We start from the raw sequence: 13,968 nt of genomic DNA on the forward strand, positions 1-13,968 counted from the left end.
TGTTATGGCTGTAAGAGAAAGAAAACTGAGCTTAAAGTAAAATTTTCAAAAGTACAAGTAAAACATTAAATGAGATAATCTGAGGCTCTGAAGTTGTACTGAGATTCATTTATCCATTATCTTCAAATTAGGAACCACCTGTTCTTCATAACTGTCTGTTTGTATGAATGTGGAACTCTGAGTTTAATTAAGTATCATGTGTGGGTGGAAAAGGCTTTCCAACAGCAGTGAGATTATTAACGGACATCTATATTGAAGTTCTTTGCATTTTTGAAATGCTAATTACAATGTGAATTTAGTTTTAAATTATTGCTTTGCTGTGGGATGGAAGTTGTCATTTATTATTAGGCAGATTTTTTTCAGATCTCATGAAAACATTGGTTTGTCTGTATAAGCACTCTGTAGTGTCTTTTTTTTTCCTTATTTGCACTATTTGCTCATGGTTCAATGTGCTGTAAAACATACCTCCATCTCTAGTTTCATTATTTTTAGAGGTTTTGTTGGGGTTTTTTTTCAGTTTTGACCTGCAACACTTTGAGGTTTCAAAAAAATGAAAGCCAAGATTTTTTAAAAAAGGCCTGCAGCTGAAATCTGGAAAAGGTGAACTTGTCTTAAGAAAATAGCCCTCACTGACTTCCTCGTACTTTAACATTTTAACTCCTGGTTTATTACATGTAGGTGGTGATGTTTGCAACATAAACCTAAATATGAGGGATGTCAGACCATGTTCTGCAGTAGTGAATCCACAATAATTCATATATAGTTTGTCAGTGCCCACAAGGAAAACAAGCCTCAGCTGCTGGACAGCCTGCAGCACAGCCAGCCCTTCCTTTGGACGTAGCTGAAACTACAGGAAAAGCAGTTTGGGCCCCTGCTCTGAACCAATGTAATGCATGATTTGTGCTCTCCCTATTTTCTCACCTGAGAAGTTTGAATTTGGCCCTGGCACAGGTTGAGCTGTGAGCCTGAGAGGTGCAGGCAGTGTAGGTCAATCAGTGAAGGCTCTCACAGACAGAAGAGGGTCTTTTGCATCAGGCATTTTGTGCCCACACAGTGTTTGCAAGCAGAGGGAAGAGAAAGGCAATGAACTAACACACCCAGGGACATGTTACTTGACCTGTTTCTGCAGTGACAGAAAGCAGTTGGCTGAATACCCACTTTAGTCCGGGATTTTCTGTGCTGGGTGTTATTAGATGAAGGAATGCTCTCTGGAGTGGGCTGCAGCCAGCCTGCCACTGGGCACAGGGTCACTTGGAGGCTAGTAGGAAATAGAAACCTCTGATTCCACACAGACTACATTAAAGATCTATCTGCTTTGCCACTGATGGATAACCTAAAGTTTACAGATGGGAACAACAGGAAAAGATACCATATCTGGTCACATCTGAAGGACCTGCAGAGCATGGTAACTCAATTGTATGCAGTAAGCCTTTTCTGGCATTGCCACTGATAGAATTCAATTAAAATCTATTAGCATAACAAGCCATACAAGGGCTGCCAGAGTGCAAGGAAGCTATAAAGCATCTGACTGGGACTAGGAGAGGACTGATTTGACAATTTTGATATTTTTTGTTCCTGCCTTATTTAATAGTGAATGGTGACAAAGTGCTGATCTGCCCAATGGCATTTTTTCTTTACTTTTTTCTTAAGTAAGAACTACCTCATAGAGGTTTCTGAGGCCTACATCCATAATCTGTCTGCCTTAAGGCTCTCTTGAAAGAAAATAAGCACTATATAGCTCTTGTTATGAAAGTTGCACAGTTCATGTATTGCTCGGGGAGGGTACCCACAGCAGGAATTTTTTGATTGTGTAGGAGATCTCGTTAGGTATTTGTTGGCATCTCCTTGGCCTTATAGTGTGTGGCTGTCAACAGTTTCTTTTCAGAGCATTGAAAATAAAAGAGAGTGGTGAATTAGAGTAAATTCCTACTTTCTCTAGTGGTCTCTGAAGCAAAATTCTCATGGATTTTGATGAAAGCAGCCCTTCTCTGAGGCCTGTGGCACATGAAATACTGGAACAGTGTGTCCACAAAGGATTTGCCATGCCCTGAGCCTTGCCCTTGTTTTGCCTCACTTCCCCACCCACTGTTTCTCCCTGTGGGGGGGGTTTCCTCTAAAGCTGTGTGCCACAGTGCAGAGCTTCTTTCCCCTGCCCCCAGGTCCACACAGATGGGGCTGGGCTTGAGAGCAAGCAGCTGCCACAGGCTATAGGGGAAAAAGGAATCTACCCTAACCCTGGATCCACCCATACCCATTACTGGGACTGGAGTTTTTAAAGATGACTGGAAAGAGGTGATCAATCAATATCTTTAAATTCTTAGAAAAACAATAAATTACAGTTAAATGGTAAAGAGCTTAAACAAAACTGCTTCAAAAATAACCTAACCCAAAGTACTGCATCCAGTTCTGGGGACCTCCAGAAAGAGGACAGGGACCTGTTGGAGCAGGTCCAGAGGAGGGCCACAGGGAGGAAGAGAGAGCAGGAGCACCATTTTTATCAAGACACACTGAGAGAGTTGGGGTTGTTTAGCTCAGAGAAGAGAAGGCTCTGGGGAGACCTTAGAGCACCTTCTAGAGCCTGAAGGGTGTCAGAGAGGGACATTTTGCCAGGGCATGTAGTGATAGGACAAGGGCTTTAAACTGAAAGAGACTAGATTAAATACAAGGAAGAAATTCTTCCCTCTATGGATAGTGAGGCACTGGCACAGGCTGCCCAGAGAAGCTGTGGATGCCCCACCCCTGGAGGTGTTCAAGGCCACCTTGGCTGAGGCTCTGGGCATCCTGGTCTAGTGAAAGGTGTCTGTGCCCATGGCAGAGGGGTGGAACTGGATGATCCTTAAGATCCCTTCCAGCCCAAGCCATTTGGGGATTCCATGATGACATTCCATGGCCATTTCAATACAGGGGAGATGCTTTCTCCAGATCACTTCTCAATGTGACCCTTTGCCTCTTGGGGACAGTAATACTTAGCAAGGCCACAATGATATCGTGTCACTGCTGAACTTATGAGTTCCTGAGGTGAAAGCTTGTTTAATAATAAAAATGAGATTCATCTTTATTTTATTCCATAGTCCAGCCAAAGGCATATTTTGTGAAATGAGGAAAAATAGTATAAGAATTTAATTTTAACTAGTTTTTCCTTAAAATATCTTTTGTCTGTTTTTATATGTATAGTAAGTTTTCCTCCCTTGCTTCATAGCTATGTAGTCATTCCTTCTTGTGTTATTAAAGCTGAGAAAAAATGCCTTTAGGTGCAAAAAATCTTACTAGTGTGTTAGGTCTTTCTATCAGGAATAGGTCCTGATTTATATGTTATTATTTGGGAATTTTATTAAATCAAATTACCTTTGTAGAATGAGAAGATACATGCAAATTACAGAAAAATAACTGTGATTTTACAAAATAAAACCATTTTGGTTTATCTGCACCCTCTTTAAAGAAGAAATAGCAGTAATGTTATTAAATTATCCCAAGCCCATAGATGAGTATAAACTACCACCTGATAGCAACATTTTGGAGAGAATTATTAAAGAATTATTTGGTGTTATTCTACAATGAGTTCATCTAGCTTTGTGCATATGCAACTCATTTCAATACAATATAGTTTATTTAGGAATAACTTTACAGACTTATTTTGCAGTCTTAAGTTTAATACCTTCCCACAGATAAAACAACACAAATCAGTTATTCTCCATTTTGCCTGCATGAAATATTTGAGGGTAGGTAGGTCGAGTGGATAGCAAGAAGCTTTGAATCACATTTTCCAGTGCTTTCACATTTAAAGTTTTTATTTGATTATCTTGTGGGGTGGAGTCAAATGTGTTTCCAATTTTGCAGTGAATTGTTACAATCTGAAATGGTTTTTATAAGCTTCTTGGCATGGATAAGTGTAAGTGGTTGTGGTTTTGAACCCGGCTCACAAGGACAGCTACAACACAATCACTCCTCCCTCTCTGCACATCACCCCCCAGGCTCTGACTGGGGAGTATTCAGAGTTAGCCAAAAGATGTGCATGGAAAAAATGCTTTGTTTTTAATAAATGTACAAAGGAACACACAAATGCAGTGTTTATTCCTGTAGCTAATATTTTCAGTTATATACTTAGTTAGATACTTGCATAGCCCCTAAATCTAATCCTATTTGCCAAAGAAGTTACAGCATTCTTAGCAGCTCTGTAGCCACGACAAAGAATGAGGATGCTGATTTAGACAGCTAAATTTGCACCTGCAAATTTATTGGAACACTGTAACTGTTGAAAATGATGAGTTTAGAAAATGTCTTCATGATTAGGGCCACATGAATAATTGATTTTCTAAAAAATTATGGCATCCAATTTTCGTAATTGGTTTAGATCAGACTTATTGTCCTGCTTAACAAAATTATTTCTTTTCTCTTCCCCAAAATTTTGATTAGTTCAATTAAAAAAAAATCTGTAAAAAGAGGAGACAAAGACTGTGATTCAGAAAACTGCTTGAGGATGCAAAGATGTTGTTATTCTCCTCTTGTTCAGTAGCTCAGTGCTTAAGAATCCTTCCCTGAATGTCAAGAGACTGGTTCAAATCCTTCTCAGAACTGCTAAATTTTAAGCAGGAACCTTTTTTAGGTGGGTTTTCTAACTAGGCTATAAGTACTTGGAACATGAACTCAGACCCCTCTCATGGGATTGCAGCTGTACTTTGTACTTGGGACTGCTGAAGTGTTTCATGTGGAGGATGATTCCATAGGCTCTTGGTTAGAGCACATGCCTGAGGCTTGCCCCAGAGAGTATTTTTTCTGCTGAATATAATAAAAATATCACTGGAAAAAGGACTATGCCAAAAAATTATCTTCTCCAGTGACAGTTCCTTCCTTGGGATGTGGAATTTGTGGTGTCTTTTCTGGCAAAGAACAGAATAATACATTTTGTACTCTGCATCATTTGCATCTCTTTGTAAAAAGAAGACCAAAACTGCATCTTTTCCTCATTCTGATTTTCCTCTCTCTTCCTCTTCTCTCATCAGGTATTTTTAGTGGCACTCTTTATGCTGACTTGGTGAAGCTACACTTTCAGCTAGTTACAACTCATTAGCAAAGTTGTAGAGACCCTCTGTTCTGATACTGTGCTGCTCCTTTTCCAACATGACTAACAGATCACTCTTCTTGCCAAAACACACCCTGCAGCCAATTGTCACACCAGTGCATATCTGGTAGCTATCTTAATGCAGCCTTGGAAAGATGAGCAATGGGTAAAGCAATATTTTGGCATGAATATTAGCTGTTTAGATTTTCACATGTACTGTTTTAGGGAATGTGTTAAGTTTCCTAGCCACACCTTGAAACAGTTAAGAAATGGCATAAGGCCAGGTAAGAAGTGTGACTGAAATATCACATGAAGGGAAAGAATTTGGAGCATGGCAGTATCACTGTGTAACAAGTCCACTGTATAAAGGTGAAAAATACTCAGAAGGAATATAAGAGAAAGAGCCATCCATTTCAAAGAGTAAACTGAATGTAAAATATCCAGATTCAGCTTCACATTTATAGTAAGGCAACAGCACACAGCTATCCCTCCTCCAGTTCTTGTAGTTGACACCTCAGTCTGGCACAGTCATCTAAAACTGTAGGAAACATGACAAAGCTGGGAACTCCATGGCTCTGAGGAGCAAGCTGCCATGGAAAGAGGATGCTATGTGGTCCCCTCATCTGACAAATCATGTGAGATAGGCTGAAGCCTTCAAAGTTTCATGCTTGCTCCAAGAGGGATTTTTAAAAGTAAACAAGCACTGGTTACGTCAGATGTACGTTTTAAGTGGCAAAGAAGCAACCAAGAGAATCCCTAGATGAATTTGCACCTTGCTTCAAATGCAGGCAAACATTACTTCTTCAGGAACAAAACTCTTTGATGTGGCCCTGATCTGAGAAAGCATTTAAGCCCATCTTTAAATATGTGCATAACAATCTAAGACAAAGAGGCTTTTCAAATGAATCTGGGTCATCTGTGGAGATACATCTAACAGAAATTATTAAACACAGCCTAGAAAGCAGTGTTTGCAAAAATAGAAAGCCAAGCTGGGCTCCCAGGGGCCTCAGGCTTCAAAATGGCTGAGTTGCTTAGTGCTGGATGAGCCTGCTCACAGGCACACATCTTTACACTTAAACCTGCTCAGTAATTCTGCATTGGTCTTTTGGGAGAGGACAGAAAGGGAGGAAAGTGGTTTTTTCTTAAAATGTTAGTTTTATAAAAGGCTAGATCTGTGTGAACACTAAGGCAGAGTAAAGTAAGGCAGGGCTTGCTGTGAGAAATGCACCAGCATAGGACGGACAAATCCAAGGCTCCTGGGCTGAATTTGGACAACGTGAGCAGCTCAGCTGCTGCCCTGGAGCCAGCCTGATGTTCTTTCTTCTCTGGACACAGCTGAACAGCAGGCAGTAGGGCATAAAAACCACTCCAACTGCTCATGGGCTGCCCCCACACTGCCTTGAAAACCACTAGGTTTTTCCATGAGGCTCCAGCTGCATTCCAATGCATGTACATGCAGAATCACTGCAGACAGGCTGGGGAGGGCACCCCTCAACCCTTACTCACCAGGGCAGAGGGTGGCAATGCTGTAATTGGCCACAGGGTCAGTTACAGCCCTGAAAGAAAGGCAGGGCACAGCCACGTCAGGTAAAATAAGCATAAGGAGACAGCCTTTCTGCAGAGCTGGATACTCTGCAAGGTCCCTCTCCTTGTGAGAGAACCAAAGCCAGGCATTCTGGGCTCACCCCACAAGCTATTCGTTGCAATTAGGTATTTTCCCCTTGAATAAGCAGGACAAAAGGGATGTGATATGCTGAATCATTTAGGGAAAAAATCACCCTGTCAAGTGGATTATCATCAGCTCAGCAAGGCCCTGGAGGCCAAAACCTCAGTCTCTAAATTATACATGCTGAATGCCTATGCTTTTACTGTATTGTTGAGGCAAAGCCTGCTCAGTGGTTTCAGGGACATTAAACACGAAAGGAAAGTTAGATCACTGATGATACTTGCCCAGTGATTCCACCTTAATCTTGGGACTAGCAGGTGTCCTAGACATGCCAAGTCCCTAGCAGGGAAGGAGGGATTTGTAATTGTTGGCAGAGATGCCAGTGGGGTCAGTCAGTTGCTAAAACATTAAAGCACATAAAGGCAGGGAAGTGTGATCCTCCTAGAAGAATGCACACTCTGCACATGAGAGGAAACAGATGCATTCTCAGGAGGTGGGTGTCACTCTTGCTTGTGCTGCTCACTTCTCTGACATTTCCTCTGTTTAGCATCTACCTTTTTCTCATGATTTCACTTTCAAAGCTACCTGTGCACATTAGCAGATGGTTGACTTTCTGTCTATATTTTCTTTCCAGGAGGTGCTCAGAGTCAAAGTTTAAGTGAAAACACCCCTGAATTTGGCTTAACACCTGACATTGTCTGGATTACTTCAGGTTTGAATGTGACACGTGCAAAATTGCACAAATAATTTTCTTATTGGAAATTGTTCCCTGCAATTGCATTTCAATCACAGGGATTATATCCCAAGCCAGCTATTCTCCAGTGAATTATATTATTCTAACCCAAAACTTCAGATATTAAATTAACAGTTTCTTACCCAGGTGTTAGAGGAGTGGGAATGTGAGATTCTGATGTGTATCTCTGGAAAAGAGCTGCAGCTTTCCCCTTTTCACTAGGTGCAGCTGCTCATGTAGGATCTCCTGAGCTGACTGCACTGATCTTCCCGGGCTTTTTCTGCATCAGTCCCTTCTTTTTCTCCCACTGAAATGCTGGTTTTGTGACAGTTTCTGTAGCAATCAATGTCTGCAATGGTAACCCCCATTCACTGTGCAGTAACACAGCCTCTGAACAGAGCATTTTTTTACATGAGTTTCAGAAAAAATTCATCTCACCTGAGGAAACGTGGAAAATAACCTGTGAAGCACAGGGAATGGAACAGGGCCTTGATCCTCCATTTCCTTCATTGCAACAAGGTCACATGGTGCTCTGCATAGATGCACTAGGAAGCACAGAGCCCCATCAGCCTTGATCACCACTTTCCTGGACTATAGGTAGCAGCATAGTGGGAAAAGCTACACCCAAGCATTTCCACACATCCTATTTTTGCTTGTGAGCATGGGTAACTGGCACAACCATTTCAAACAGTCTTGCATCTTATATCCAAGACAGTCAAAAGAGATGATGGGTCCTGCACTCTGCTCCTAGGAAAAGCCTGTGAGCACAAAGGCTTGTGATGCTGTACTCTAATAGAGGGAGGGCTGAGTGTGCATGCACAAGGTTTTGACATGCAGGAGCTTCCTACCTCTAGTAACTGCAGTCAGGACTTTTACAGCAGCTCTGCTCTGCTCCAGGACTCTGATAATAAGCTGTCCCTTACTCTGAGTAGTAGTATGATTGAATCCCCATTCAAAAACGGTATTGATTTTGACAGGAGCTTTGATAGAGCATGGCCATTGAAGGAGTGCCAGATTTGGCTGTTAATCTTCAGGATTGCTTCTTTCTGCTTGGTTGAGCATATGCCTCATGTTTGCTGTCCACAATGTGAAGGATTTAGGAACTGTCAATATCTATGCTGACGTACAAAGCACTAAACACAGTAGGAGCAAGATGCACATTTGGGTCATTCCTGCTGAGGCCTGGCATTTTTACTGGGGTAGTTTAACAAGTCCCCACCTTCTGTTCCCCTGTAAGGGCCTATTGTCCAGGAACAGCAGCTGGGAAATCTTTTGGTTTCCTGTTCCTCTGTTGCTGGTGCTGCCGCTCCACACTCAGACAGGAGCTGAGATGCAGGGTGGCTGCAGGTAATTATGACACCACTTCATCTCCTGCCTTTGCTCTGTGGGGTGGTCTCTGGCACTCCAGCCATCCTCAGCCTGGCATTATTCTTAGGGGTGCTCTGCAGACTGGTGCCTGCTGGAGCCCAAATCGGGTCTCAGCAGCAGGGTGGGGTATGAATTTCAGAGGCATTGAGGACCCATTGATGCCATCACTTTTGGAGTGCTCCCTGCTCATGAAATGTAACCTCTGGGTACTGAGGGTTCTTTGGAAACTGCTTCATGTGTCTGTTTCTGTAAATTTACCATGGGTGCCTTATTTTGCTAAGAATGAATGGCTTCTGCTAGATGTCTGTAAAGACTGCAAGTGTTGTGGCTGAACTAACAGGTTCATCAAGAATATATGGGAAATAAGACTTGTAGAGGGAGTGATTCCTTTTTATTTATTTTTTTAAGTCATGCCTGGCATTTTTGCCACAACCTTAGCTGACAAAGCATTTTCTATCACGTTGCCTCGAGACAGCACAGAAGATGAATGTCTGGAATATGCTAAACTTTGAAAAAATGAAAAGATAAAATCAGAAAAGTAATTCAACATGTCCCCAAAGCTCTTAACCACAAGTGGTGACATTCTAATTTTTGGGGAAACACAGGACAAGCCTTTCAAAGTGGTGTGTGTCACAGTGAAAAGGGTGCAGAACCAAGACTGAATTTGGAAAAGGGTCACTGTGCTTGCATGGTGCTCTCCAAAAAGCAGAAAATCATCAGTGTACCAAATAAAATTCTGCTTTTGGCCAAACTGTGGATGTCAGCTGGCTGTGGAATGCATTTCTAGCTCTTCCTCAGAAGTTTCAGTGTGACCTCGGGGCATGTGCATGCTGTTGCCACATCTGTAGAAACGGGCACACGAGTAACCTTTTTCACTACTTCCTTGGTGGGCTCTGCCAGAGCCTGGAAGCATGGCCCACAGACAGAAGCACAGAGACACGTGCTGCATTTGTATAAATGCTAATTGCGCTGGGCTCAGGTTTAGGTGCTCTACTCTCATTTGCATGCAAAGACACAGGAAAACAAGATGTGCAAATGTGGTTCATCTGCAAGGTGGGAACGGGGCCACAGCGGGGTCACAGCCGTGGCACAGCGGCTGCTGCAGTCTGCCCGAGGCCACGGGCTGAGAGCCCACCCGCAGCAGGGAGGCAGTAATGCAGCGCTTTCTCAGGCACGCTGCTTCTCTTCCCTTTGAACTGCGGCGTGCCACGGAGGGGAAACGGATTTGCAAGAATTACCTTCAAAGTCAAAGGGCCTCAAAAGCCAAAGCTGCTGATTTTTGTAACAGCAGAGCAGTTTCTGATGTCCTTGCTGCAGCTGAAGAGAACTTGGCTAGGGCAAAGCCTGCAGGAAGATTGGTCCCAAAGCAGAGGCAGGAGAGCAAAGCTCAGCCGGGGGAGCAGAGGTGGAAGCTTCCTTGCCCCAAGGAATGTCCTGTGTAGATGCAGCCCTTCCAGGAACAGAGTTGGTGGGAAGGGGGTGGCAGGTTTTACTTCATTTCTGACAAACTGAACTTTATTTACATTACAGAGAAAGGGAAGTGACTTTCAGCGACTTTTGCTCTAGGACCAAAACTGAAGGAGGACGAGAAGGTTTGGCACGGGTTGATTGCAGGCAGAGGAGGAGGCAGATGCAAATGCTCTGCTGCTGGTGGTGTTCTCTTATGCTGTTCCACAGCAAAGCCCCTGGCTGTCATCTAGGCATGCATAAATAGATTGGTTTATTTATACATCACCACTGACTATGGTAACTCATGATTTTATTTGACTTGCTTGAAGTGATGATTCTTTTGAAACAAATGCAGAAGTTAAAAAGCAAACAATCAAAAAAAAAAAAAAAAAAAAACCCCAAACATAAAAGCAAGCCAGAAAGCCCGCAGCCAAGCAAAAGAATGCTACACCTCTAAAACTGAGCAAGATGATCCCAATTGGAAAATGTCCTAAAATTCAAATTAAAAATAAAAGAGAAATATGTTCTTTTGGATTCTGAATCTTTACAGTGACAACATATGACTTAAGAAGTCTCTGGCCCCAATAAATGCGGGTCCTGTTTTCCTGTTTTTCTAACAAAACCTGAAATGTTTATGTGTAAGTTGCCTCCATCTGCTGGGCTCTAAGGATGGTATTAAATATCATGAGATTCAGTTTTGTCCTTCCACAGTTTTATCTTAAGTTGAGCTTATCAGCCAACAGGGGAGAAGTTTGCATTAGCTGTGAGGTTAGGAGCATAAAACTGACTAAGTCATGGAAAGAAAGTTACCTGACAATATCTCAAGTATGCCCATTGGATCAGGAGCACTACACACCATCTATCACAAAAGAATACTTTATTTTTGAAGCTATCCCTGTGGCTTCATAAGCTTTTGCCTCTGCCAGAAATGCAAGGAGTAATGAAAGAAGACATGGTTCTAAATGCTATAATGGATCCAAAGGGAGCACAGATGGGGCAGATGATTACAGGACTGAACTCTCTGCTATGGAAATGGATCTATCTGAATAGAAATTTCCCTTCAAGACTTAACAATGAGATTACAGCTCTTGAGATTGCATAGTGCTGACCAGCACTACTTTTCTGGCACAATTTTCTGTAGTATCTTCAATAAAAATACCAAATTTGTAGTAGCACCTTTCTTTCAAAGACACTCTGAAAGACCCATGTATGTCAGGTCAACTTTGTGGTTGAACCCTTCTTCCCAAGGATCTCTTGAGAACAGATCATCCTATGTGGAAAAGTGCTAAGAAGTCTGTTAAGGCTTCCAGCCGTTAATCTGGAAATTATTTCTAAAAAGAGAGTAACCTGATTTAAAATATTCAAGTAAATGTTTTTAAATTATTCAAAATATCCTATTTAAAATCAATCTGAATAAATTCAAAATTTCAACAAAAGACTTCAAAGGACCATAAATGATCTGATTGGAGTTATAGATTCCCTCAAAAATATTAATGACTAAAAAAAAAAAATAATTCCCTATTAAACTGCCAAATAAATTAGAAAAATGTAAGCCATCTCCATGGCATGTTTCACTTGTTGTAGCAGACATTAAAAACCTGAAAAAATATCACAGAGAAGTTATTGTTCACATTTTGCAGCATCCAAAATATAAAATGTTTCTTTTTGTTCTTTTTATGTTTGCTTCTAAATCTCTAATCATTATATTCTGATGGTTTGTGTGCTTAATCACTGCTCATTAACATCATTTTTCTACACAGCGCTGCTAAAAATATTTGTTTGCAGTTGCCCTTGTACTCTGAACAGTGCCATTCCCCCTGCACAGCATCCTATGCAGGGAGGCAGAGCATTAATACTCTGTTCAGGTAATTCAGAGAACAGTGACACACTGGCATAATTAAATAATGTCATCAGACTCTGAAGTGAACTCCCTACAGTGAGGCACCGCATGAGAAACCTCCTAATACAACACCTACGGCTTTCTTACGCAAAACTGACTCTGCTGTAATGTGTTCCATTAGGAGAGCTGAAGTTTAATGGAGAAATCATTATTTTATTTTATTGGCATTTCATGGGTAACGTGGTATGACGCTTCTGCCCACTGGGTCCTGTCATACTTTCATCCGGCTCAAATAAAGAGCTGTCTCTTCTCTCTTTGCCACAGAAGTGCTAGATCACTGGGGTCCTGCCTCTTCAGTGTAATGGCTTTAGATGGTCTCTGACAACAACATGGATTTTGTACTGCTGAAGTCCTTCTGAGCTCTCCTCTAAAGCCTCTGCAGTTTTCAAGAGCCACTTCGAAGTGTGGGCATCCAAAGCATGACACACTGCTCAAGTAACGGTGTCTGCAAATACTAAATTGTCTAACACTAAATACTAAACCTGGCTCTGGTATGTCTGTCCCACAGCTGCAGCCCCAAGCGTTCCTCCCATCCCACCATTCTCACCACAGCCATCAGGCAAGGTGAGATCCCAGTCCTGAGGAAAACAGCTGGGAGAGAGGCTCTTCGGTGTTGCTGCTGCTCCAACATCAGGTAATGGGCAATATGTACCACATGGGTTGTGTCAGCAGGGCAAGGCTCCAGCTCTAATATTCATTGCCTGTGTCATATGCTCAAGATGGCTTTACTCACAGCAAAGCTGGACACATTTGTGGTGCTGCTGTCTCAGATAATCAGTGGAAAGGCTGAGAAAGCTGGGACAAAGGACCTTTGCACCAGGGTGCCACACATGGCTTGGCTTAGCAGCTTCCTCAGCTTGTCATTCCTTGACAAGGTATTTTCCTATTTTCCAGGTCTCCTGCCCTTCCTATTCCTGCTGTGTTACACATGAGCTTGTAGGTTCCTAACTCTTATCTCCCTTGCAGTCAGGTTTGCTTTTTTTTTTACCCATTCCTCACACTGACTCCTTGCCTCTCCTGTCTCCTGTACTGTTTTATTTATCTATTTAATGCTGCTCTCATGATTATGGTATTTGGGCACCAAGCAACTCGAATAAACTGTCTGTTTCACTGGTTCAAAGTGTTCCCATTTATGTCGGTTGCCTGGTAACAGCTGTTGTAACCGAAGTTGCAAAATTTTTAGGGAAAAAAGAATCCAGTGCTCCCAAACAGCCTGAACTTGAATAAAGCTGCAAACAACAGAGCTGGAATTTTCCACGCTTTGGGGCTTTCCCAAGCTGATCTCTCGCTGTCAGCTTGGAAAAGTTCAAACAAAACCAAGTTCAGCCTCCTTAAAGTCCTGTGGGGGAGAATGCAGAAAGCCTCAGTCGTGTCTCCGCGCCTTAGCTCCTGTCCTTGCTGCACTCCCAGGAATGCAAATCACTACCTGAGCCCTGCAGCTGGCTGGAGGCTGCCGGAGAAGCTCGCTCTTGGCTGGAGGGTGTTCCTGACTGTCGAAATGGCAACGGAGGGTCTGATTCTGTTTGTCTCTGCCAGTGGTTTCCACCCTCCAGGATTGAGTTTTGAAGCTAAAAGATGTTTCTAATTAGGAGCCTTGCCGAGGCAGGCTGGGAGCTGGGAGGCTGCGGGAATTCAGCTGAGCCGAGGAGGCGGCAGAGGCTGCTGGCAGCCAGGCGCGTTCCCCACCTTCCACCTGGGCTGAAGCCGCTGTGCCTGCGCGCTGCGCATCTGGGCGGTGCAGGCAGCGCTGCCGCAGATCCGGCCCGCCTGTGTCCCGGAGCCCGTCTCATACT

General features: G+C 42.8%; 1 long non-coding RNA gene across 1 annotated transcript in view; it reads left to right on the top strand.

Moving 5' to 3' along the window:
* LOC132330274 (uncharacterized) overlaps window positions 1-12,798 on the top strand; it is a 78,437-nt gene extending 65,639 nt beyond the window's left edge. Inside the window, exon 3 of the long non-coding RNA XR_009487258.1 lies at window positions 12,684-12,798. This is a non-coding gene — a long non-coding RNA (uncharacterized LOC132330274). The remainder of the gene's footprint in view (window positions 1-12,683) is intronic.
* The last annotated feature ends 1,170 nt before the right edge of the window (window positions 12,799-13,968 follow it).

Source organism: Haemorhous mexicanus, chromosome 8, assembly GCF_027477595.1.
Source record: "Haemorhous mexicanus isolate bHaeMex1 chromosome 8, bHaeMex1.pri, whole genome shotgun sequence".
NCBI classification, from domain to species: domain Eukaryota; kingdom Metazoa; phylum Chordata; class Aves; order Passeriformes; family Fringillidae; genus Haemorhous; species Haemorhous mexicanus.